The sequence below is a fragment of the Sarcophilus harrisii genome, chromosome 3 (assembly GCF_902635505.1).
Source record: "Sarcophilus harrisii chromosome 3, mSarHar1.11, whole genome shotgun sequence".
NCBI lineage: Eukaryota > Metazoa > Chordata > Mammalia > Dasyuromorphia > Dasyuridae > Sarcophilus > Sarcophilus harrisii.
Window position 1 is genome coordinate 124,320,249 of NC_045428.1, and position 23,991 is coordinate 124,344,239.

At 31.6% G+C, this 23,991-nt stretch overlaps 1 pseudogene; it reads left to right on the forward strand.

The window, feature by feature from the left end:
* The first annotated feature begins 4,908 nt into the window (after positions 1 to 4,908).
* LOC100918466 lies at positions 4,909 to 5,262 on the forward strand (annotated as a pseudogene).
* Positions 5,263 to 23,991: the final 18,729 nt, after the last annotated feature.

Genomic DNA, 23,991 nt, shown 5'->3' on the forward strand with positions numbered 1-23,991 from the left:
CAGCTTTTAATTTTATTTATTTACTTAGATATTATATTTTCATATTCAACTCAAACCTCTTTATATATACTACTTCTAAATGCCACAATAATGAGAAAGTTCTAAAGCCTTACAAGTATCATCCTCCCAAATAGGAATAGAAACACATAAACATTATTAAGTTCATTATAATTTTCATTTCCTGATTGCCTTCTTATAATTCTCCTGAGTCCTGTATTTGAAAAATCACATTTTCTATTCAGCTCTGGTCTTTTCATCATGAATGCTTGAAAGCCCTCCATTTCATTGATTCCCACCTTTCTCCCTAAAGGATTATATTGAATTTTTATTGCATATATGATTCTCAGATATAATCCTAGATGAATTGCTTTTTAGGATACTGTATTGTCTGCTATCCAATCCTTTAACTTAGAAGCTGCTAAATTTTGGGTTATCCTAACTATGACTCCACCATAATTGAATTACTTTTTCCCCCTGTATTCTTGCAATATTTTCTCCTTGACATGGGTGTTTCAGAATTTGACTATAACATTTCTGGCAGTTTTCATCTCTGGATTGCTTTCAGAAAGTGAAAGATAGATTGTTTAAATTTCTATTTTATACTCTGCTTCTAGAATATTAGGATAATTTCTTGAAAAATGATGTTTTAGACTCTTTTTTGATCATGGATTTCAGCTAGATCAATACATTTAAAATTCTCCTAGATTTATTTTTCAGGTCTGTTCCTTTTCTAATGAGATATTTCAAACTTTTTCTTTCTTTATAATTTTGTTGGCTTTGTTTTTTTTTTTTAATTTCTCATAAAGTCATTAGCTTCCATTTGGTCAACTCTAATTTTTAAGAAATTGTTTTCCTCAGAAAGTTTTTTTTAACCTTCTTTTCCATTTGGCTGTTTTTGCTTTTTTAAGGCATTATTCACCTCATTAATTGCTTTTATTTCCTTTTGCTTCATTCATTGCTCTCTTCCCAATTTTTTCTCTATCTCTCTTATTTGATTTTCAAAATTCCCTTTGAGCTCTCTATGGCCTGAGACTGATTCTTATTTTTTCAAGAGGTTGTGAATATAAGGAACTTTGACTTTAATATCTTCTGAGTGTGTATATTGATCTTCCTTGTCACCACAGTAACTCTCTACAATCAGAATCTTTTTCAGTTGTCTTCTCATTTCACTATTATGTGACTTTTAATGCTAAGTTAAAATAGGAGTCTGTTTTCAGGATGGAGAATGTAATGTCTCAAACTGGAGGGTGTTTGTGTAACTGTTTTCAAAGATCCTGTAGGGATCTTTTGGGACTAATAAGTTGTCAGTTCTTCCAAGTTGTTATGATCTAAGGAGAAATGTGTTTGCATAACCACAAGCAGTCTTTTCTTCCCTGGAACAGTAAGGAGGGTCCCTACTCCACTGTGTCTGTAAGTTCTAGCCTCTTAAAACATCAAAGTCCTGCCAGTAAAGCTATCTCCTTCTGACAAATTCTATCGCCTTACCATCTGTGAACTGAGTCCTCCAGAAACTGTCACTGCTGCTACTGCTGATTCAGAGGCTCACTCCTGGTTTGCTAGTTTCCTAAAACTCTCTCACCTTAATGAGATAAATCTTTCCTTCTGACCTTTCAAGTCATTCTTTTTTTTCTCTAGGCTGAGAGGTCTGGAAACTTTCAGTGTTGCCACTAATTCAGAAGCTTCAGGTTAGTTCCTGGTTTTCTAGTGCCAAGTTGGGTTGGTGTAGCCTGTGCCAAGACTATACTGGAGTCAAACTCACACAGTGATTTCTTCCTGACCTTTCAAGTTGTCTTTGGCTGGAACATTTTGCCACTCTCTCCCTTTGTGGGTACTGACCTTCTAAACTTTGTTTAAAGTAATTATTTAAAGAAATTTGTAGGGGTATGGGGAAACGATTAGGTAAGTTACTTCCTTTACTCTGCCATCTTGGCTTTGCTTCCCAACAATTCTATTGAAACTAATCTACTTTTTGAATGCCATCTCAACTAAATTGCCAAAAACATTTTATTAATATAGAAAAAAATTATTGCAAAAGTTATTTAGAAGAATAAAAAATTTTTAAGATTATAAAATAAATTAATGAAAAATGCCAGGGATAGAGGTATTACAGTATTATCAAGCATATATGGTATTGATTTAGACATAGAAAAAAGTCAGTAGAACAATATATACCTTTAATATACAATTGAAAAAAATTAGTAACCTTGTGCTTGTAAAAAGTAAGGATTTAAGCTTTGGGTAATAGAATTCACTATTTGATTTAAAATATTTATAAACTTAAAAGTAGTCTGGTAAAAAAACAAAACAAAACTATGTATTAACTAATATCATTCCTTCTACCAACATAGAAGCATAATGCATATATATATATATATATGTATATATATATATATATAGTATAAAGGTATAAAGAGAGATATAAATAAATTAAAAGATACATAAATCTATCAGACTTATGGATAGGAGAAGAACTTGTGACTAAAAAAGAAATGGCATTGTGAGATGAAAATGGATAATTTTGATAACATTAAATAATGAAAAGTTTGTGAACAGATAAAACCAATATTGTCAAAAATCAGAAGAAAAGGAGAAAGTACAGGGACACTTCATTGATAGTTTCTGGAATAAAGATTTCACATCTCAAATAAAAACTTTATCAAGTTTATAAGAATATGAGTCATTCTTCAACTGAAAAAATGGTAAAAGTACAGTTTTCGGATGGAGAAATTAAAACTATATATATATATATATATATATATATATATATATATACACATAGAGAGAGAGAGAGATAGTTATATATATATATATATATATATATATAGTTATATAGTTATATAGTTATATGTAATGCCCTAAACCATTATTGATTAGAGAAATGCAAATTAAAACAACATTGAGGTATCATTTTACACTTATCAGATAGTTAGAAAGGTTGCAGAGGAAAAGGACAAATGTGGAAAAAATGGTGTACTAGTATACCTTCTTGATGGAAATATGAACTAATGCACCATTTTGGAGAGCAATCTAGAATTATGTCCAAAGAGTTACAAAACTGTGCATGTTATTTAACCTAACAAGGTACTATTGAAACCATTTCCCAAGATGATTGATTAAAACAAAAGGAAAAGAGCTTATATGTTCTAAAATATTAATATTACTTTTTTTGTGATGGCAAAAAACTGAAAATCGAGATGATGTTCATCAATTGGGGAATGCCTACAAAAAGAGTAGTCTATGGTTGTGATTGAATATTGTTGTGATTTAAGAAATGATTTTAGAAAGATAAAAAAAATGAAAACATAACAAAAAAGTGAAAAGACCTATATGAAATAATAGAGTGAAGAGTAGAAATCAGAAAATGTATATAATGACAGTAATATTATTCAAGCATGATTGTGAATGACTAAGCTATTTTGTATATTATAAATATTCAAATCATTCACAAAGATCTGGGAAAGAAAATGCTATCTCCTCCTTTGGGGGGAAAAACAGATAACTAGAAGAATGCATAGTATGGTTTTATATATACCTATGCACACACACACATATATAGATACATATATAAGTATATGTATATGCATAAGTGTATTGAGCAGTAGTGGCCTTCTTTAGTATAGTGTATGAAAGGACAGAAGAAGAGAGTTTGGAATTTAAAATGTAAAGAAACAAAATCAAATTTGAAACTAACTATATAGAAGTATTTAAAAATCAAAATTTTGAATCTGAATGATGGTTGAGATCATATGATTTGTTCAAATGCTAAATATTTCAGGGTAGAAATTCAGGGAAGGTGTATGATTTACCCAGTGTTACATAGGGAAAATGGCAGAATTGAATTTCAATTCTCATCCTTTGATGGCAAATGCAGTATCCTTTCTATTGGACCATGCTTTCATTAGGTAGCCTAGCTTAGTAATAGGCAGAAACAGGATTTAATCCCCTTTCATTTTATTGCAAATTCTTATTAATTGATTGACTAAATTGTCTGTTCAGGTCTCTTTTTTCCCCAGCAATTGTGGCATGTTATAGCTTTGTTCAATTCTGAGAATAATCATCAACTACCATGAACGTAAATAATTGGAGCTTATGTGCCTGTACTCATTGCAGAGAATAAAGAAATAGAGAAATCCAATTAAGGTTTTGGCAAAATACTCCAAATTAAATTGACACATAATTTGAGATGTGACTTCAATACAAAATGTACTGAGGAAAGGGCTGTTAATATATGTTGGAAATTCCAAGTCATTTTCAGTAAGTGAAAGAGGACAAAGACTTGGATACCATTCAAAAGCCTCATGTCTATATGTGATGAATATTTTTACACAGTAAATACCTAGAATTCACTGACCTTGATGAATACTGAATAACATTAAAAACAAACAAAAATGAAACAGCCTATCTCTCAATAATTGAAAATCCATTTATTACAGATGTTATATACATGTCAGAATATTTAGAGGAAAGATCAAATTCAAATGAAAATAAAAACTACAAGATGAAAATATAATAATGTATGCCATTACAATTCTAACTTTATTCATCTGTATTATTAACTAAGCCATCCAATCTTGGAAAGTGAACATCATTGACAATATTGATTTAATCATCATTTTAAAAAATGTCTACCTGATATAAAGTACTCATTCTGTGGTGAAAGCCAAAAGAGTTACCAAACTTCATTCACTCACTATCTTGAATTTTACAAGAGATGCAGGACAGTGATGTAACATTCCCCTGCTTGCCCTCTTCCTTCCTCTTCTGCCAAGTCTTCAGGTTTTGTTTCTTCTCCTCTCTTCTTATCCTCTCCCCTCTGCCTCCGTTCTCCCTCTGCTTCCTTTCCCATCCACATCCTTCTCACTATTCTCTTTCCTTCCTCCATTTCCTAAACCAAATGATACAGTGGTGGAGATGGCTGGAAAGGCCACAGAGCCTACCAAGAAGGATATCATGGGTCTGTACCAGGATATGTTCTCCAAGAGGGCCTTGTACCTAACAGATGAACTGACAGCCACCAGTAAAAACTATAAACTTCTGAAAAATATGAACAAATTGACCAGCTTGAAATATCTAAAAATGAAAGATATTACATTAAATATAAGTAGACAGCTAAAGGACTTAAACCAAAAATATATAACAGTTCAATTTTATAGGAATCAGATTATTTTAACTGAAGAGCGAGTAATAGTTCTTGAGCAGACAGCCTACAAGTTGGACGAATATTCAAAGAAACTAGAAGCAAAGTACAAGAAGTTGGGGTGACAATGAAATAATTCTTTGGGATAAAGATATCAACTATGAGAATGCTTCATAAAAGCTAAAATTCCTTGCCGTGGAACTTATCAAACTCTTCTGCTTCAATTCCCCAAAAGGCAGCAGTGGTGCAGATCCAAAGAGAATCACAGCTTTACCTTTGATTGCATGGGTGACTTTGTCCTTCCCTTGTTGTTTTCCTGAAAACTGTCTCTGGAATTTCACTTTATTGAGTGCTTCATTATGTGCCCTCAACAAAGGCTCAGAAATCAGGAATAACCCTGGCCAGAAGATATACAGAAAAGAGGTTTTGTTTTCCTTGTTTCCTCCATCCTCCCCACTGCCCCCATCTTTAGCTCTTTGCTCTGGATGATCCCTTCCTTCTGCTAACCTGTTCTTGAAATTAAATAACATAAATGCCTACTTATGGATGGAAAGAGGAGAGGAGAACAACAACAACAAGAAGAAGAACAACAACAATATCAACAAGAGCAAGAAAAACAAGAGGAGGAGGAAAAAGGAGGAAGACAAGGAAGAGGAGGAAGGCAGAGGAACAAGAGGAGGAGGAGGAGGAGGAAAGAAGAGAAAGGAGAAGGAATGAGGAGAGGAGGAAAAAGGAGGAATAAGAAGGAGGAGGAAAGGAGCACAAGAACAAGAATAGGAAAAGAAGTCCATCTGGCAAAGAAATGCCTTACTGACTAGTTTTCATCTAAGTTTAAGACTATGTTTTCATGGATTAAAATAGTCTACAAGACAAAGACAAAAACAAAGCCTGATCACAGTCAAATCAACAAGATTAGAATGACACTGGAAATAAAAGAATTAAGGAGTAGGACGTAATTATCATAAGCAACATGGGCTAAGGCTATGCTAATATAAAGGAAAACAGTCATAAATGTGAAGCATCTGGAACTTGTGATTGAGTGATAATTCAGCAGTGACAGGGAAGGAAGCCACACCAGGAAAGAAAGGTGGAATTAAATTTATGCGTGAAAGAGAAGATGCACTGAACTACATATGCTTGGTGAGCTCTTTCCCAGAAATTTTAAATTAGAATGCTAAAAGCTTAATAAGTTAACTTAGGTAAATAAAAATAAAAAAAATATTGCTTCATTTTATTACTATGATGTGCTTTATAATATCTTGAAAATGTACTTTTGCCTTCAGTGTAATTTTTTCCATGGTTATTTGGTTCAGTTCAGTTACTTTTCTTTACTCATCTTCTTAAAAGTCATTTTATTTTTTCATTTAGTGCATTAGATCTTGAGTCAGTAGAGAGTCAAATGTGACAATTGCACTATTGGCATTAATGAGAATGAGATGTTTAGTTTACTATTTAAGTGATTTTAGACAAATTGCTTAACTTCAGCAAAAAAATGATTAAATAGGGATAGACGATGCCACATTATTTCTGGATGTTAAAATATTATATTTTACAACATACAGTGACAATAATTTCACAAAATTAAATTGGAAGACATAATTATGATGGATGTTATCAGAAGGAATAAGCAAACTAATAAGTATTTTATTTTAAAATATTATTTTTCTGTAGAAATACTAAATAGCACCTCTCCAATCAAAATATACTGCTTGTACAATTTAAAAGCTTGCTTTCCACGCATCGCCTTAAATTGCTTTAGAACACTGAGTTCCAATTAAATTCCCAGGATTTTTAAATAAGTAAATATAAGTAGAATTTCTATGGTTTAATATCAGAGGTATGATTCAAAATTTTAATTCAAACCTTTCCTTTGTGAACTACTGCTTTTAAATACTTTTAAGTACATTCTACCCCTGAGAACCATTTGTTCTTCTACTTCTACCCTGTTTTTTTTTTTCTTATATTGATCCACATGTGAGCAATGGTGCTCTATTTAGTGTAAAGTAAACCCACTTTAAACATTCATAAAATAATATATCTCCCTTTAGAAAATAACTTATGCTTCACTAATAAGAAAGTAAAAATTCCTTTAACTTAAAGCTATGTCTGCAGCAATTTAACTTTTTGGATTCTAAATAAATAGCTGCAGTTTGAAATCAAACTAGCTTATTCTGAAGGACAGTCAAAGAAGGTGATTAAGAAACTTTGGGGAATTCAATCTTCATGACTTACTTCATTAAACAGTCAAAGGCCTTCAGTGAAAACAATCTTGGTAAGCAAAAAGAATGTCTCACAATATTAGATTGCCTTATCCTGAGATGTGCAGATTTTCCCAGGGGTTATACAAGAGCCCTTTTCAAATTAGAGTAAGCTGTTAAAATAAAAGCAAAGGATACTGAAAAAGGGGAAAATAAATTGTCTAATGAAGTAATGTGACTCATTGATTTGTTCAGAACTAAATTCAAGAATTATATTATATTTTATATAATACTCTCTAATTTATGAATTTAACATTTGCAAACTACCACTATATTTAAATTAAATTAAATTTTTATTTGTTTTTAACAGACATTGATTTATGAATCATGTTGGGAGAGAAAAATCAGAACAAAAGGGGAAAACCATGGGAGAGATGAAAAAACAGAAAAAAAAATTTTATTTTTTTTTACATTTTTTTACATTCTTATTTACATTCAGTCTTCTTAGTTCTTTTTCTGGATGCAGATGGCATTTTCTGTTCAAAGACTTTGGGATTGCATTAGATAAACCACTGATAAGAACCAAATGTTTCATATTTTATCATCACACATTCTTGCTATTATTGTGAATAATGTATTCCTGTCTTGTTTTGCTCAAAATCAGTTCATGTAAATCTTTCTAAGATTTCTAAAATCAGCTTGTTCATCATTTTTATAGAACAACAATAATCCATTACTTCATATATCACAACTTGTTTAGCCATTCCACAATTGATGGGCATCTACTCATTTTCCAATTTTTTGCTACCACAAAAAGAGTTGCTATGAATATTTTTGCACATGTGAGTCCTTTTCCCTCCTTTATAATTTCCTTGGGATACAGCCCCAGTAATGGCACTGCTGGGTCAAAGGATCCGCACAGTTTTATAGCCCTTTGGACATAGTTCCAGATTACTATCCAGCATAATTGGAGCATTTCATGATTCCACCAACAATGCATTAGTATTCTAGTTTTCCCACATTACCTTCAATATTTCTCTTTATCTTTTCCTGTCATCTTAGACAATCTGAGAGGAGTAAGGTAGTACCTCAAGTTGTTTATTTAGGGTATTTTTTCATATAACTATAAGTTACTTTACTTTCTTCATCTAAAAGTTGTCTGTTCATATTCTTTGACAATTTATCTATTAGGGAATGACTTGTATTCTTATAAAGCTGACACAGTTCTTTATTTTTAGAAATGAAATCTTAATCAGAAATACTGGCTGTACAGATTTTCCCCAACTTTTTACTTACCTTTTAATCTTCTTTATTTTGGTTTTGTTTTTAATTTAATGTAATCAAGTTGTCCAAATTACTCTTCATAATGATTTCTAGTTATTTTTTGGTCTTGAATTCCTCCCTTCTCCAAAGATCTGATAGGCAAATTATCACTTGTACTTCTAATTTGTTTATGGTATAGTCTATATCCAAATCATTTTGACATTATTTTGGTAAGGGGTGTGAGGTGTAGGTCTCTGCTGAATTTACGACATATTATTTTCCATTTTTCCTGGCAAATTTTGTCAAATATTGAGTTATTATTCCAGAAACTGAAGTTTGAGGATTTATTAAATAACAGATTGCTATAAACCTTGATAATTGTGTTGTGTGTATAAAATCTATTCCACTGATCCACTATATTTCTTAGCCAGTAACAAATAGTATCGATGATTACTGCTTTATAATATAGTTTTAGGTTTGGATGCTAAGCCACCATCCTTTTTTCTATTAATTCCATTGATATTCTTGGTCTTTTGTTCTTCTAGATGAATTTTGTTATTTTTTTTTTCTTTTCTAAAAATAATGTTTTAGCAGTTTGATTGCTATGGCATTGAACATGTGAGACAAATTTAGGCAGAATTTTCATTTTTATTATATTTGGTACAAAAATAAACAATTGATATTTTCCCAATTATTTAGATTTGACTTCATTTGTGTAAGAAATGGTTTGTAATTTTGTTCATATAGTTCTTGGGTTTGCCTTGGAAGGTAGACCTCTAAGTGTTTTATTTTGTCTACAGTAATTTTAGATGGAATTTCTCTTTGTATCTCTTGCTGATGGGTTTTGTTAGTAATATATAGATGCTGATATACTGCAGATAGTAACATATAAGACCCTTCAGACCAGAGGAAACCTGCTGACCATGTCTGGTTTGGCTGCCCATTTCCCTTTGATGCCCACCTTCTTTCCTGAGAAGTCAGGTTGGGCATGATCAACTTCCTTTGGTGTTCTCACCTTTTCCTGAGAAGTCAAGCAGGGCGTGACCACCTGTGTTCTACTTGAAGCAAGGGATACTTACAGCAGGGTGCTTACAGTTAGCACATACTCAGTGTACTTGATGAGATAATGGTTCTCTAGTTTGCACATACTTAGTGTGCTGTAATGATGTAATCATTTAAGGGCTGAGAGGACTAGAAATGAGACTCTCCATTCTTGACCATCCTGGTGGCTCTCCTGCCTCCTTCACTCCTCCATTAAAGACTAAAGAGTCAGACTGGTCCTGAGACCCTCTAGAGAGCTAGTCTGGACACTACATTCAATTACCTGAACAAGGAATTCCAGAATGACACTACAATTTTATATCCTGTAACTTTGCTAAAACTATGAATTTTAGGTTTTTGGATGGTTTTCAAAAATTCTTTGAGTATATCAGCATATCATCTGCACAGAGTGATAGTTTTGTTCCCTCACTGCCTATTCTAATTCTTTTCATTTCTATTTCTTAATTGCTAAAGCCAACATTTCTAGTACAACATTGAATAGTACTAATGATAATGAACATTCTTGTTTTCCTCAATCTTATTGGGAATGCATCTAGCTTCTCTTCATTATAATAATGCTTGCTATAGGTTATAATTTGTAATGTGTGATTTTCTTCAGTTAGCTTTGGTATCTCTTTTTTCCATTTGGTTAATTATGCTTTTTAAGGAGTTGTTTTCTTCAGAATTTTTTTTCCCTTCATATTCCATGCTGTTTACTTTTTTTCTTATGCTTCTCTTATTTGCCTTTTAAAGTCTTTTGTAAGCATTTTAAGACGTCTCTTTGGACTTGAGACCAATTCATATCACTCTTGGAGATTTCTTCTATGCATATTTTGTTCTCTTCTGAGTTGGGGGTTTTGTTCTGCCTTTTCAAGATAGTAGCTTTCTATGATCAAGATTCTTTTCTGTTTCTTGCTCATTTTTAACCCTTTTCTTTTGGTATTTCCTCTTTTTTTATTTTATTTTATTTTTTTTTACTTTTGTGCTCAAAAGCTGTACCAAGCTTGCCTTCCAAAGCCTTGGCTTTGAGCACAAGGGCCCCTTGTGTTTGAAGAGGGTAACTTTGCTTGCTCTTTTAAGGAAACAGCCTGGTTTCCCGGAGTTTGCCTTTTGAAGTGGGACTGAAAGCAGTCTCATTTATTTGCATTTCTACTGAATCAGGACTGAAGGTCTTAGATGCTGATTTGCTGTGGTTAAGACCCTCTTACCAGCTTACCAAAGTTTGTCTGAGCTGGGTTGAACACCATTTTTACCCCACTGAGACTAAACTTTCTTGAAGTTTTCCCAATCTATCATGAGCTGGAGAGTGTTTTCATTCCATCAGACACTGTTCAGAAGCTTGGTATCATACGGTTTTTGAAGGAGACTGGGAGAGCTCCAGTAGCTTCTTGACTTTATTTTGCCATCTTGGTTCCACTCCTAAAAGTCCATCTAGGCTCCACCCAACCCCCAAAGTCAAAAGTCAAACTTAAAGATTCAATCAAGAGGGAAATCTACATATGTTGTCCATATTAATATTGTTTTAGATGTATGTCTATGTATATGTAAATGTGTATGGGATGTATGCATGTAGCTATATATGTGTGTATATAAATATGTGTATGTGTGTGTGTATGACTACACAAAGCAATACCCATATGCATAAAAATATATAGTCCTGCTTACCTGTAGTCTGGCTAGGAAATTTAGGGGTGAGGGAATGAATAGGGAAAAAAGAATAAAAGAACAAAGCAGAGAACAAAACTACAAGGAAGCAAAGAAAAGATAGATATTCATGAATATATTCTCTCCTACATGTGCTTTATTGAAATGGAAATTTATTGTTACATATTTTGAATCCTCCCTGCTGTTCTGCTGTGTATTTGACAATGTTTTATTTTGCTTTAAAAATCGTCTTTCTTTTTTTCTTATTTTGAATTTAGTTTTAAATAAATATTTTTTAAAAAATTGTAAGCTTTTAAGATGTGAAAATTCCCCTAATAACTATTTTGGCTGTGTCCAATAAATGTTAATATATTTTCTTCATTGTTACCATTTTTAAATGAAATTATTCATTATTTCTATTATTTCTTCCTTTTTGACTCAATCATTCTTTAGAATTAGATGATTGTTTCAAATTAATTTTACCCCATCTTTTCATGGACCTTTAGTGAATGAAATCTCTATTTCATTATGGTCTGAAAAAGTTTATATTTAATATTTTTGCTTTTCTTCAATTGCTTGTGAGGTTTTTGTGTTCTAATATATGGTCAGTTTTCATAAAGGTGCCATTTAAAGCTTAGAAAAAAAACATATTCCCTTGAATTCTGGTTCACTTTTCTTCAGAGGTCTTGCAATATAATATTTCTAAAGTTCTATTCATATTATTAACTTTAAATATATTTATTTTATGACAAGATGTATCTGGTTCTGAGAAGGAAATATTTAGTTCTCTCAGGAGTTTAGTTTTATTATTTCTTCCTGTAACTTCTGTAACATTTCCTGTAATAATGTTGATGATCACCCAAATAAAATCATCAGGCTTTGTATATGTTACCAACATAGCTCAGCAACAAGAAAGAGAAATCCCAAGAAAAATAACAGCAGAAAATATAAAGTATGTGGGTGTCTACCTGCTAAGACTACTCCAGGAACTATATGAACACTATTATAAAACACTTTTCACAGAAATAAAGTCAGATGTAAACATCAGAAAAAATATCAATTGCTCATGGTGGGCCAAGCTAATAATGTAATAACAATTATTATTCTACATAATAATATGTAGAATTACATCTACATGTTCAATACTATATGAGTTAAACTGTCAAAAAATTACTTTATATGAGCAAAAATGGTTCTAAAATTCATCTGGTAAAACAAAAGATTAAGAATATCAGAGGAATTAATTTAAAAAAAAAAAAGATGTAAAGAATGGTGCTCAAGCCATACCAGAACTAAAAGTGTATTCTAAAGAGACAATAATCAAAACCATTTGGTACTAGCTAAGAAACAGAGTGACAGAATAGTAGAATAATTTAGGTACATGAGACATAGCAATGTATTGTTTGATAAACTCGAAGCCTCCAGCTTCAGGAAAAGAATTGTCACTAATTGACAAAAATTTCAGGGAAAACTGGCATGGCAGAAACTAATCATTGACCAACATTTCACTCCTTATACCAAGATAAGATCAAAACAGGTATGTAATTTGAATAAAGTGGAAGACTATAAGCAAGGTAGAAGAGCAAGGGAGAATAGAGAAGAAGAGAATTTATGGCCAAACAAGAAGTAGAGAACATTATGAAATGAAAATGGATAATTTTGATTACATTAAATTAAAAAGATTTTGCACAAACAAAACCAGTGCAGCCAAGATTAGAAGAGAAGAAGAAAGCTGGAAAATATTTTATAACCAGCATTTCTGATAAAAGCCTCATTACTAAGGTATATGGAGAATTGACTCAAATTTATAAGGTACAAGTCATTTCCAAATTTCCAAATATTCAGATGAAAAAATTAAAGCCATCTATGGTCATATGAAAAATGTTTTAAATCACTATTTAGCTATTGATTTAGTGAAATAGTGATTTAGCAATTATTAAGCAATTTGGAACTATACATAAAATACACAGCATCAGTTCATCATTTTTATAGTACAATAATATTACATTACATTCACATGCCATAACTTACTCAGTCATTCCTCATTTGATGGACATCAACTTATTTCACAACTCTATTAACAATATATTAACATTCCCAATTTTCCCACATGCCCTCAAACATTTATTATTATATTTTTCCTGTCCTCTTGGCCAATCTGAAATGTGAGGTGGTGCCCCAGAGTTGTTTTAATTTGTATTTACATAATCAATAGTTATGTAGAACATTTTTACATGAATATAAATGGTTTTTATTTCTTCATTTGAAAATTGTCTATTCACATTCTTTAACTATTTTTTTCTTTCTCATTTTTTCTCTTTTATTCTGATTTTTCCTTCCCAGCATGATTTAGATGGAAATATGTTAAAAAAATTAATGTATACATATAACCTATTTCAGGTTTCTTGCTAATTTGAAGAAGAGAGAAGTAAAGAACGGAGGGGGAAAAAGTTGGGAACTCAAAATCTTATAAAAAATGAATGTTGAAAACTATTTATACATTTAATTGAAGCAAAGGATATACTATTAAAAAAAAAAAAAGAATGTGAATGCTCAACCACTTGGTACAAATCACTCCCTATATAGTTTTCTTGTTTAACTCTCTAAAATACTTCCATTTTTGCTTTCATTTTTTCTGAGATCACAATTCCTAATCCTGCTTGTTTGTGTTTCTGTGTTTTAACTTCAGCAATATAGATTCTCTCCAGCTCCTAAAGTTTACTCTGAGTGTCTTTCTTTTCAAGTGTGTTTCTTGTAAACAATGTATGCTTTGATTTTGGCTTTTAATCCATTTTTTTTATTCCCTTTCATTTTATGAGTGAGTTGTTCCCATTCACATGTGGTTATGATTATTATGTATTTCCCTCTACTCTACTTTTCCCCAATTTCTTCCTTTATTCTGTCTTTTAATTTTGTCCCCTCTCAAAGGCTTTTTTTGGTTTCTGACCAATTCCTCCCTTTAATCTGACCACTCTTCTATCTTCTCCCTCTACTTCTTTTATCCTTTTTGGCACCTAATTACCAGTAGAACAATGAAGATTTGTATAACCAACTGAGTGTTTTTCCCTTTTTGAGCCAATTCTGATAAGAATTATATTAAAATATTGCCACAACCTTCGGATCCCCTGATCCACTATAAAAGTTTTTCATTTCCCCCCCTCCTCTCATGTGAGATAATGAGATAATCATTCCTAGTTGTCCAATCATTTCTTCTTCTTCCAGGGCATCCCTCATTTTCACTTTTTAATTTCAATCTTTGGAAATATTCCCATTATAATTGACTCAATCACATGCCCTCTCTCTGTTTTTCTCTGTGTCTTTCTGTCTGTCTCTCTCTCTTTCTCTGCCCTTAAAATAATATTATTATTGGTGCCAAGTATCATCTCTCACAAAGTAAAATAAAGTATCTGACATTACTGAATATCTTATGATTTCTCTTTCATGTATATTTTTTATACTTCTCTTTAGTCTTAGATTGCTGCTTTATAATAGAGTTTTAGGTCTAGTACTGCTAGGCCATTATCCTTTACATTTTTCCCATTAATTCTCTTTATGTTCTTGACCATTTTTTCCAGGTGATTTTTGATAATTTTTCTAACTCTATAATATATATTTGGCAGTTCTCTTGCTTTAACACAGAACAACTAGGTAGAATTGTCATTTCTATTACATTAACTTTACCTACCCATGAGTAATTGATATTTTCTAATTGTTTAAATCTGACTTCATTTGTATGAAAAAAATATTTTGTAATAGTGTTCATATAATTCCTGGATTTGTCTTGGCATGTAGACACCCAAATATAGATTTTTTTCTACAGCTATTTTAAATGGAATTTTCCTATCTCTGCTGCTGATTTTGTTAGTGGTATATAGAAATGCTGATTATTTGTGTGGTTTTATTCTATATCCTGCAACTTTGCTAAAGCTGTTGTTTCAAGCAGATTTTTGTTGATTTTCTAGAATTTTCTAAGTATACAATCCATATGATTTTCAAAAAAGTGATAGTTTCATTTCCTCACTGACAATTCTAATTCCTTTCATTTCCTTTTTTACATATTTCTAAAGCCAACATTTCTAGTACAATATTGAATAATAGTGCTGATAACGAGCATCCTTGTTTGTACTGGGGATGTTTCTAGTTTCTCCCCATTACAAATAATGCTTCGTGATGGTTTTAGATAGATTTTGCTTGTCATTTTAAGAAAAACTTCATTTGTTCCCATGCTCTCTAAATGTTGTAAATAAGAATGAGGTTTGTAGTTTGTCAAAATCTTTTTCTACATATATTGATATTATCATATAATTTGTTAACCTTATTACTAATATTGTTAGTTATGCCAATAATTTTGCTTATATTGAACCAACTCTGCATTCCTGGTATAAATCCCACTATGTCATGGTGTATTATCCTGCTGATAATTTGTTGTAATATTTTATTTTTGCACCCATGTTCAGTAGGGAGATTGGCCTATAATTTTCTTCCTCTGTTTCGATTTTTTTCTTGGTTTAGGTATCAGTAAAATATTTGTGTCAGGGAAAGCATTTGACAGGACTCTTTTGTCTATTTTTCCAAATAATTTATATAGTATTGAAATTAATTGTTCTTAAAATGTTTAAAAATTCTTTACAAGAATTCATTTGTAAATCCATCTGACCCTGAAGATTTTTTCCTTAGGAAGTTCATTGCTAGCTTATTGAAATTCTCTTTCTAAAATTGGCTTATATAAGTAATTTATTTACTCTTCTGTTAAGTTTATTTATTTATTTTATTTTGGGGGGGGGCAAAATACTTATCCATTTCAAATAGATTGTCATATTTCTTGACATACAGTTGGGTAAAATGAATTCTATTTATTTCTTTAGTTTCTTCATTGTCGCTAAGTTCACTCTTTTTCATTTTTGAAGATGGTAATATGATTTGTTTGTTTCTTTTTTTAAATCAAATCAAAGTTTTACTATTAATCACCATGCTAAACTAGATTACCATTGTCTTCTCAATTCCACTGAGTTAGCACCTTGTAAAAATCTTTGTTTCAAGTAGAGAGTTCTGGCCCATTACATGTTTGGTATCAATACCAACTCATTTTCTATGGTACTGTTTTACAAGATCTTGTTTTCTTCCTTATCTCTTTTAATTGGGTCTATTTTTACTTTTTCTTTGTCTGAGATCTGAATTCCTAACCCAAGTTTTTTTGTTTTGTTTTGGTTTGTTTTGGTTTGTTTTGGTTTGGTTTTTTGTTGTTTTTGGCTTTGGCTTTGGTTGAGGCATAATAAATTCTGCTCCAGTTTTTTTACCCTTTCTCTGTATGTAGTTTCACATCTGTTTCAGATGTGTTTCTTCTAAATAGCATATTGCAGTATTCTGTTTTTTAATCCACTTTGTTCTTTACTTCTGTCTTATGAGAGGGTTCATTCCATTCACATTCACGGTTATGATATCAGTTGTGTATTTCTCCCCTGTATATACTTTTTTTCTCTTTCTAACTTGTCCCTCCTTAGTAATATTTTGTTTCTGACTAATCCTACTCTTAACTTGACCTCCCTTCTATCACCTTCTCTTACCCCCTTCTCTTCTCTTACCTTCTCTGTTTTTAACACTATCTTCTAGTATTTCTGCCTTCCCTTCTATCCAGCCTCTCCCTTGTCTTTCCCCATTTCTCCTCCTAGCTCCCTACAGAGTGAGATAAATTTCTATACCTACCTGAGTGAATATGTTATTTCCTCTCTGAGCCAAAACTGATGAGATTAAGCTTAACATTAAGCTCCTTCAATCCCCTTCTTTTCCTTTATTGTAATAGGTCTTTTATGTGTCTTCTTATGATCTGATTTATCCCATTTTGCCTCCTTTTTCCTCTTCTCCCAGAATAATCCTTTTCTCACCTCTGTCTTTTTCTTAATGTCTTTTTCTTTAATAATATCACATCACAGTCAATTTCTACCCAAATCTGCCTTAATAAAAGATACAGTTTTCAAGAATTATAGGGATAATTCTCCCATCTGGGGATGTAAATAGTTTACCCTTTAAATAATATTCTTTCCTTCCTGTTTACCCTTCTATGTTTCTCTTGAATCCTGTGTTTGTAGATCAAATTTTCTATTTAAATCTGGTCTTTTCAATAGAAATGATCGAAAGTCTTCAACTTCTTTAAAGATCCATTTCCTCCTCTAAAAAATGATGCTGTTTCACTGAGTGATTGATTCTTGGTTGTAATCCCAGGACTTTTGGCTTCTGTAATATGGTATTCTTGGTCCAGCATTTAGTTATTACATTTTGCTGTTTCCATACTTAATTCTTGAGGGATTTGAAAATTTTTAGTTTTTCCAAAGTTGTACAATCTTAAAAGTGTTGTTAATGCTCTTTTTACCTGTGCTCTATCCTGAGAACTTCCACAAGTATTCTTCTTTCAAATGAACTTTGATCAAGCTCCATATTCCCCTATGGCCATGAACACTTGCAATTTCTGATTTTTTAAATTCAAAGTTGGTTGCTTCAGTATTCTTATCTCTCTTGGATCTGAGACAAGTGTCCTGGTTATTCTCTGAGTAACCAAAAGCATCCCTCTCTGTCCTTACACTGTTACTGCTCATTTATACTATTCCTTATTATGGAAAGCTATCTTATGTAAGAAGGAAATTGTAGGGAAAGAGAAAAAAAAGATATGAGTAGGTATGCAATAAAAAGGAAAATAGATTAAGGGGTCATGAACAGAAAATTTTCAAAAAAGAAATCAAAGCTATCTAGAGTTACATAAAAATGTTCTATATCACTATTAATTTGATAAATGAAAATTAAAATGAATCTAAGGCAGAGCTTCACACACATCAGAAATGGAAAATGCTATAAGGAATGAGGGAAAATATATATGGGAATAAATTGTTGGTGGAGTTGTGAACTAGTTCAATCATTCTGGAGAATATTTTTTGGAACTATTCCCAACAGCTTATAAAATTGCACATCCTTTCACTCAGCAATGCAATTATTAGGTCTATACTGCAAAGATTTAAAAGAAAAATGAAAAAGTAAAATATGAATACAAAAATATTTGCACCAGATCTTTTAGTTGTGACAAAGAATTGGAAATAAAAGAGAATATTCATCAGATAGAGAATGAAAGAACAAGTTGTGACATATGATTGTGATGGAATACTATTGTGCTATAAAAATAACTGAGGTGAGGGGAGATTCTGGGAAGATGGTGGAGTCAGTAAATCTCAAGATCTCCAGATTTCCCCAACAAACATATTTGTGCCTCATCGTGAACAAAGTCTAGAGAAAAATCAAGAATATTTGGGGCAAAACAGGCATCCTCCTGGTACAATCCAAGAAGATCCTAAGAAAGACCCTGGGTCTAGGATAAACAATTCTGAGCTACCTCCATAGAAATATCAATTGGGGAGCCCTGGGGCAAGCTAGATTTGGCCCTAGGCTCACCTGAAACCACAGAAACTTTCACCTCCTGGACAGTGTGAGGAGTTGAGGGTCAAAGTTAGGTGAATAAAAATGCCAGGCTAAGCTATCCTGCAAACTTGGCCCTGGGAAAGAAGAAACTAGCACAACTGGAGAACACAGAGTAGTGGGACAAAATTGCTGCTGGCTGCAGGCCTTTGTAGGAGGGAGGAGCTCTTGGTTTGGGGCTCTAGGTTAGAGGGATGAGCTAAAGTAAAGCTAGAAGCAACATGCTTCCATCCCATGATTAGAGGTGCTTACACTAATGCTTCTTTCTTGAAAAAAAAAATGAATTAGCAGGAAAATAACTAATTATGGGAACAGGGAAGCCTGGGGTTCATCTTCAGAGGAGGATCATAAAATTAAAAAAAAAAAAAAAAAAAAACTTCTACTCCAAAGAGTAATGTGAAATAGTTATCTGTCCAGAGAGAATTTATAAAAGATATCAAAAAGAATTTAAAAGTCAAATGAGAGACATTAAAAAGATACAAACAAAAAAATTCCAAGAAAAAACAAGAAGATTGTTGGAAAAAAAACCAACCAACTAGAAAAGGAGATATTGCATTAAGCATTATAGATACAAATACATAAAGATAATTCCTGCTTTCAAGGAGCTTATGTAAAAATAGGAGAATGACTATGGTATGGAAGAAGTTTTGTTGACATGTTTTTTGTCTGAAACAAAGACAAAGACATGTGAATCTGAATGGAGCAGAGATGGGGAAGAATGATATCCATATAGTGTCATGGCATGGAAGAACAGAAGTCTATATAGGAGTGAAATATTGAAGGTTGAAGAATTAAATTAAAACAAGAAAAATCTATTGATTTTACTCAATTCCAAGTATTGAGTAATCAAGGATTCAACAACCCAAAAGACCGTGGCATTTTTTCACTATATATAACAATTTTGCACAGAATGAAGGTTTTATTTATGTATTGAAATTATCATCATATGAAATGGGGAGTAGATTTATTCTACTTGACACAAGAAATAAGAATGAAAACCAATGGGTGACAGTTCTTGTGAGAAAGAGTCTGGATGTTCTTCCCTGAAGTTACTTGTTCAAATAACATCAGGAAAGAAGAAATACAGTAAAAAAACAGAGGTGCTACTTCATGTTCATGGACACATTGAGAGCAGAGTAATCAAATATTCCTTCCCTAACTGGAGATTCAAAATTGTTTTTTTTTTAATTCCTTCTTCAGAAATCATTAGAGAAAAAAGCCAGTAGTAGCCAATATAAACTTTTAGTATATAGAATAAATTCAATTCACAAAATTAAGATTTTTTGTCACTTTATAGGAATTTGACACAAATTTGCAACAAAAAACTCAGAGTTAAGAGGAAGATCCCTTCCCCTATCATGGCCTGATGCACCATTATTAAGATTTCAGGTATGTTGAAAACTGCTAAGATATATTATATCTTCTCTAAAGTCTCGGCTTTAATTGGCCAGTGTACAATTATGCAAATATTATATTAAAAAGAGAACAGTTAATCACAGATGCCTGATATTTAGCTATGTTAGATGAAAAGCTGAAATGAGTTGATATCAACCTGATTCTTATATGAAAAACTATTTGAAAGCAGTGGGTAAGGGAGAAATTATCAAACGTCAGAAACTGATGTTTGGCTTGAAAACTGGGAAATGTGTATATTATTCTACTGTCATTTCTCTAAATGACTTAACCTAAAAGGTGAAGACTAGAAGAAGAATAAATTGGGTTTAGTCACCTGGCATGGGTACAAATAGAAATACCTGCAAGATTTTAATATCAAGGGCATTGAATACTCTCATTCATTTATCTGTTTCACCAATTACCATATTATAGACTAAGCCAAAATAGTTTTGGCTTAGTCCCCTCTGATACTGCTGGCAAAAGACAGAGTAAACAGAGCTAAGGAAAAGCAGCTTTAGAAAGGAAGAAAATGAACAGAGTCAAAAAAGTTGTCATCAGAAAATGAAGCTATAACAATACTTGCTACCTGAATCCCTATCTTCCTCTTCTAATCCCCAATGTGACTTCTGATGATTAATAAGACAGTAATTATATTGTAAAATGAGGACTGAGTGGTTGAATTTTCAGTCTTTCACTTTATTTGTGTCAGGCCACTTCTTCACTGGAAGATTTCTTGAACATCAAAACAGAATATTGAAGGGAGGACAATGGTTATGTGCCAATTATAGACATTACAAATGTTTGCTATTTTTCTGCAAATGTTTCAAGAATATGATTACCTTTTCCACGTTATTTTAAGAAATTTTCATCTTGAGAATATTATATTGTATTTTGAATTCTATACTCTAAATCCATTGGTATTATCTATTGAAAATATTTCTATGTGGAGAATAGAGTAATTTTTTTTCAGAAAGTTCTTTTGCAATCAAACAAACATGTTCAACTATGGCAAGGTTTTTTATTCCTAATTGAGAGCTTCTAGCCAATGCTTTTAGGCTGAGAGGTCTATTTATATTCATTTAATTTCTCCAATCAAAACTATTTAAATTATACTTAATAAGAACAATTGTAAGTTTTGTTTCTTTATTATGTAAAGAATATTGTTAGCTATTTCAAATTTCTACCTTGCCTCTTGTTTTTTGACTTTGGAGCTTAGGAAACATGCAAAAAGACAAATGATTGTCCAATTAACTGAACAAAAACAAAACCAAATTAAAAAAGATTAACAATTATGAGATATCATGAACTTCTTTAGATTATTGCTGGGCTATTCACTGCACAGTATAGATTTCTATGCTATCTCTCACACATATCATACCAGTTCTAATCAATTAAATTAAATAAACATGTATTAAGCACCTACTATGTGCCAAGCATAGTAGGCACATAGTACACAAGCACATAGTAGGCCCAAGTAAAGCTATGGAGATACAAATGAGGGGAAAAAAAGAAAGGATTTGTCCTCAAGATACTCACAATCTAATGTGGGAAGACAGTACACAAAGGATGCTAATATGTGAAAATGAAAAAGGGTGGGATACTCAGAATGGAGTTATGTTCTATGGAATAGAAGTCAAGTAGAACTCCTGTTGGAGTTAATAAGTTTGTAAGTCTTCTCTAAAGGAAGGATTTATCCTATGCCAGGAATCCATTAATTGTTCTCAAATTAATCTCTAATTTCTCTTAATACAACTGAAACACTATCTTCTCTCGACAAAACATTTTCTGATATTAATCAATGTTTAACCTTTCTTGCCTATTGAAATTAATTTTTCATGTTATATAAGTTTGAGTTCACTTAATATATATTATATTCACCCAATTGATTAATAAATAACAAGCTCTTTGTGATTAGGAAATATTTATACTTTTGTTTTATATGGTGATATCTGATACAGTGCTTAATACATAGTGGATCCATGACAGACTCTGGTCTGCTATATACTAAGTTATATTAATTATATCAGACAATTAAGGAAATATTTTATTTTTTTTCTTTCAGGCTGTCAATTGACTTTTTTGGGGAAAAGGTTTTATGAATCAATACATCAATTAATAAATGTATTAAATAATAATATATTTAGATATATATAATATGTACTTATTATATATATATATATAATCACAAATTAATTTGATACACACAACTATAGAAAGTAAGGTGGAAATCATAAAATATCCAGGGAATTTACTTAATGCACTCAAGTGATTTCTCAAATTAAGACTGAATTAATATCTTTTTTCTTCAGTACCAGGGAATTTATTCTTAAAATTCTAGGTTATCTGTGTAAATTATTTACCCATCTTTGACTTTGGGAAATGCTCATTACCAAATATAACATAAGTATGTGAAACAGTGTGCAGCAAAAGTTGATGCAAAATAGTTATTTGAGTACAAGAATCCCAGACTGGCAAAGATAAATATTTGAAGTTACTCATCCCTTAATTGGTCATGCTGCTAGTTTGAACCTCATAAAGCCATAAAGTAAATACCTTCTGTTTAGCATCAAAAAACTAACCTCCCACTGTTCACATTTATACCTCATCTAAGAACAGGTGGAAGCAATCTGTATGCCAAGAAATCTCTCAGGAAACCTGCAGCTTGAGAACCTGAACTGAAAAGAGATTTCTTGACTTGTAAACAGCTTTATTTTGCATATATTTTAGCTTGAAGTTGGCACTTCATCTTATGGGTATGTCATATCACATTAACTTATGCAGCATACATTAAAAGAAAGTGACTCCAAGCACTAACGCTCCCCAAAACCAAAAAAGATCCATTATTTTCATGGCTGAACTGAAGTGTCCTGCATTGTTCCAAACCAATACTATTGTTCTTCCACCAGAAAGAAAAAGCATAGAATTGAAAATAAATTGAGACTGTCATGGACTGTACAAGCTGCTGTATTTTTGAAAAGAACTAGACAGATCTTATTTTAATACAGCTTCAAATGTATTTTTATCAGCTATTTCTTTCCTTTAAAATTTAAAATAGATACAACATAGAAAAAGAAAAAAAAACAGAAAAAGAAAAAAAAAACATTCTCATGTGCACAGCAGAACATGAGAGGATTCGCAACATGAGACAATAAATTTCCATTTTAAGAAAGCTATATGATAAATAGTATATTTTACATTTAGAGTTTTCCATCTTATTATTATAATTATTATTTGCTTCCTTGTAGGTTGTCTTTTGTTCTTTATTTACACTTTTTATTTACTACTTTCCCCCTTTCTTCCCCTCCCTCTGTCACCTCTCTCAAGAAGGCTACAATTAAGCATGTATTTGGATAGTGTGTATAAATGTTTGTAAATGTATATAAACATATGTGTATTTATACAAATATATGTGTATATGCACTGTATGTAGACATGCATACAAATATATATATATATATATATATATATATATATATATATATACATCAACTATAATCATACCCACATATGCACATATACATTCATATATATCCAAGTAGAGCCAATAGCTCTAGTTTGTTTGTCCTTTCTTTATCTGAAGGTGGATAACATCATCCTTTATAACTTCAGGTCTTTCTACATTTTTTTCCTAAATCAACCAACTCATCATTTCCTACTCGCACAGCAATATTCCAACCTTATACTGTCCAGTTATTTTAAATAATCAAAAACATCATGGATTAGTATGATTAAAACACACTATCATTTTCATATTTTTCTTTTTTATTAAATCTATTTTAGCTTTAACTTTGACATCAGTAATTACTTTCCCTGCTTTTTTGTGTTGTTAAATTCTAATTCTGATTTTTTTTTTAT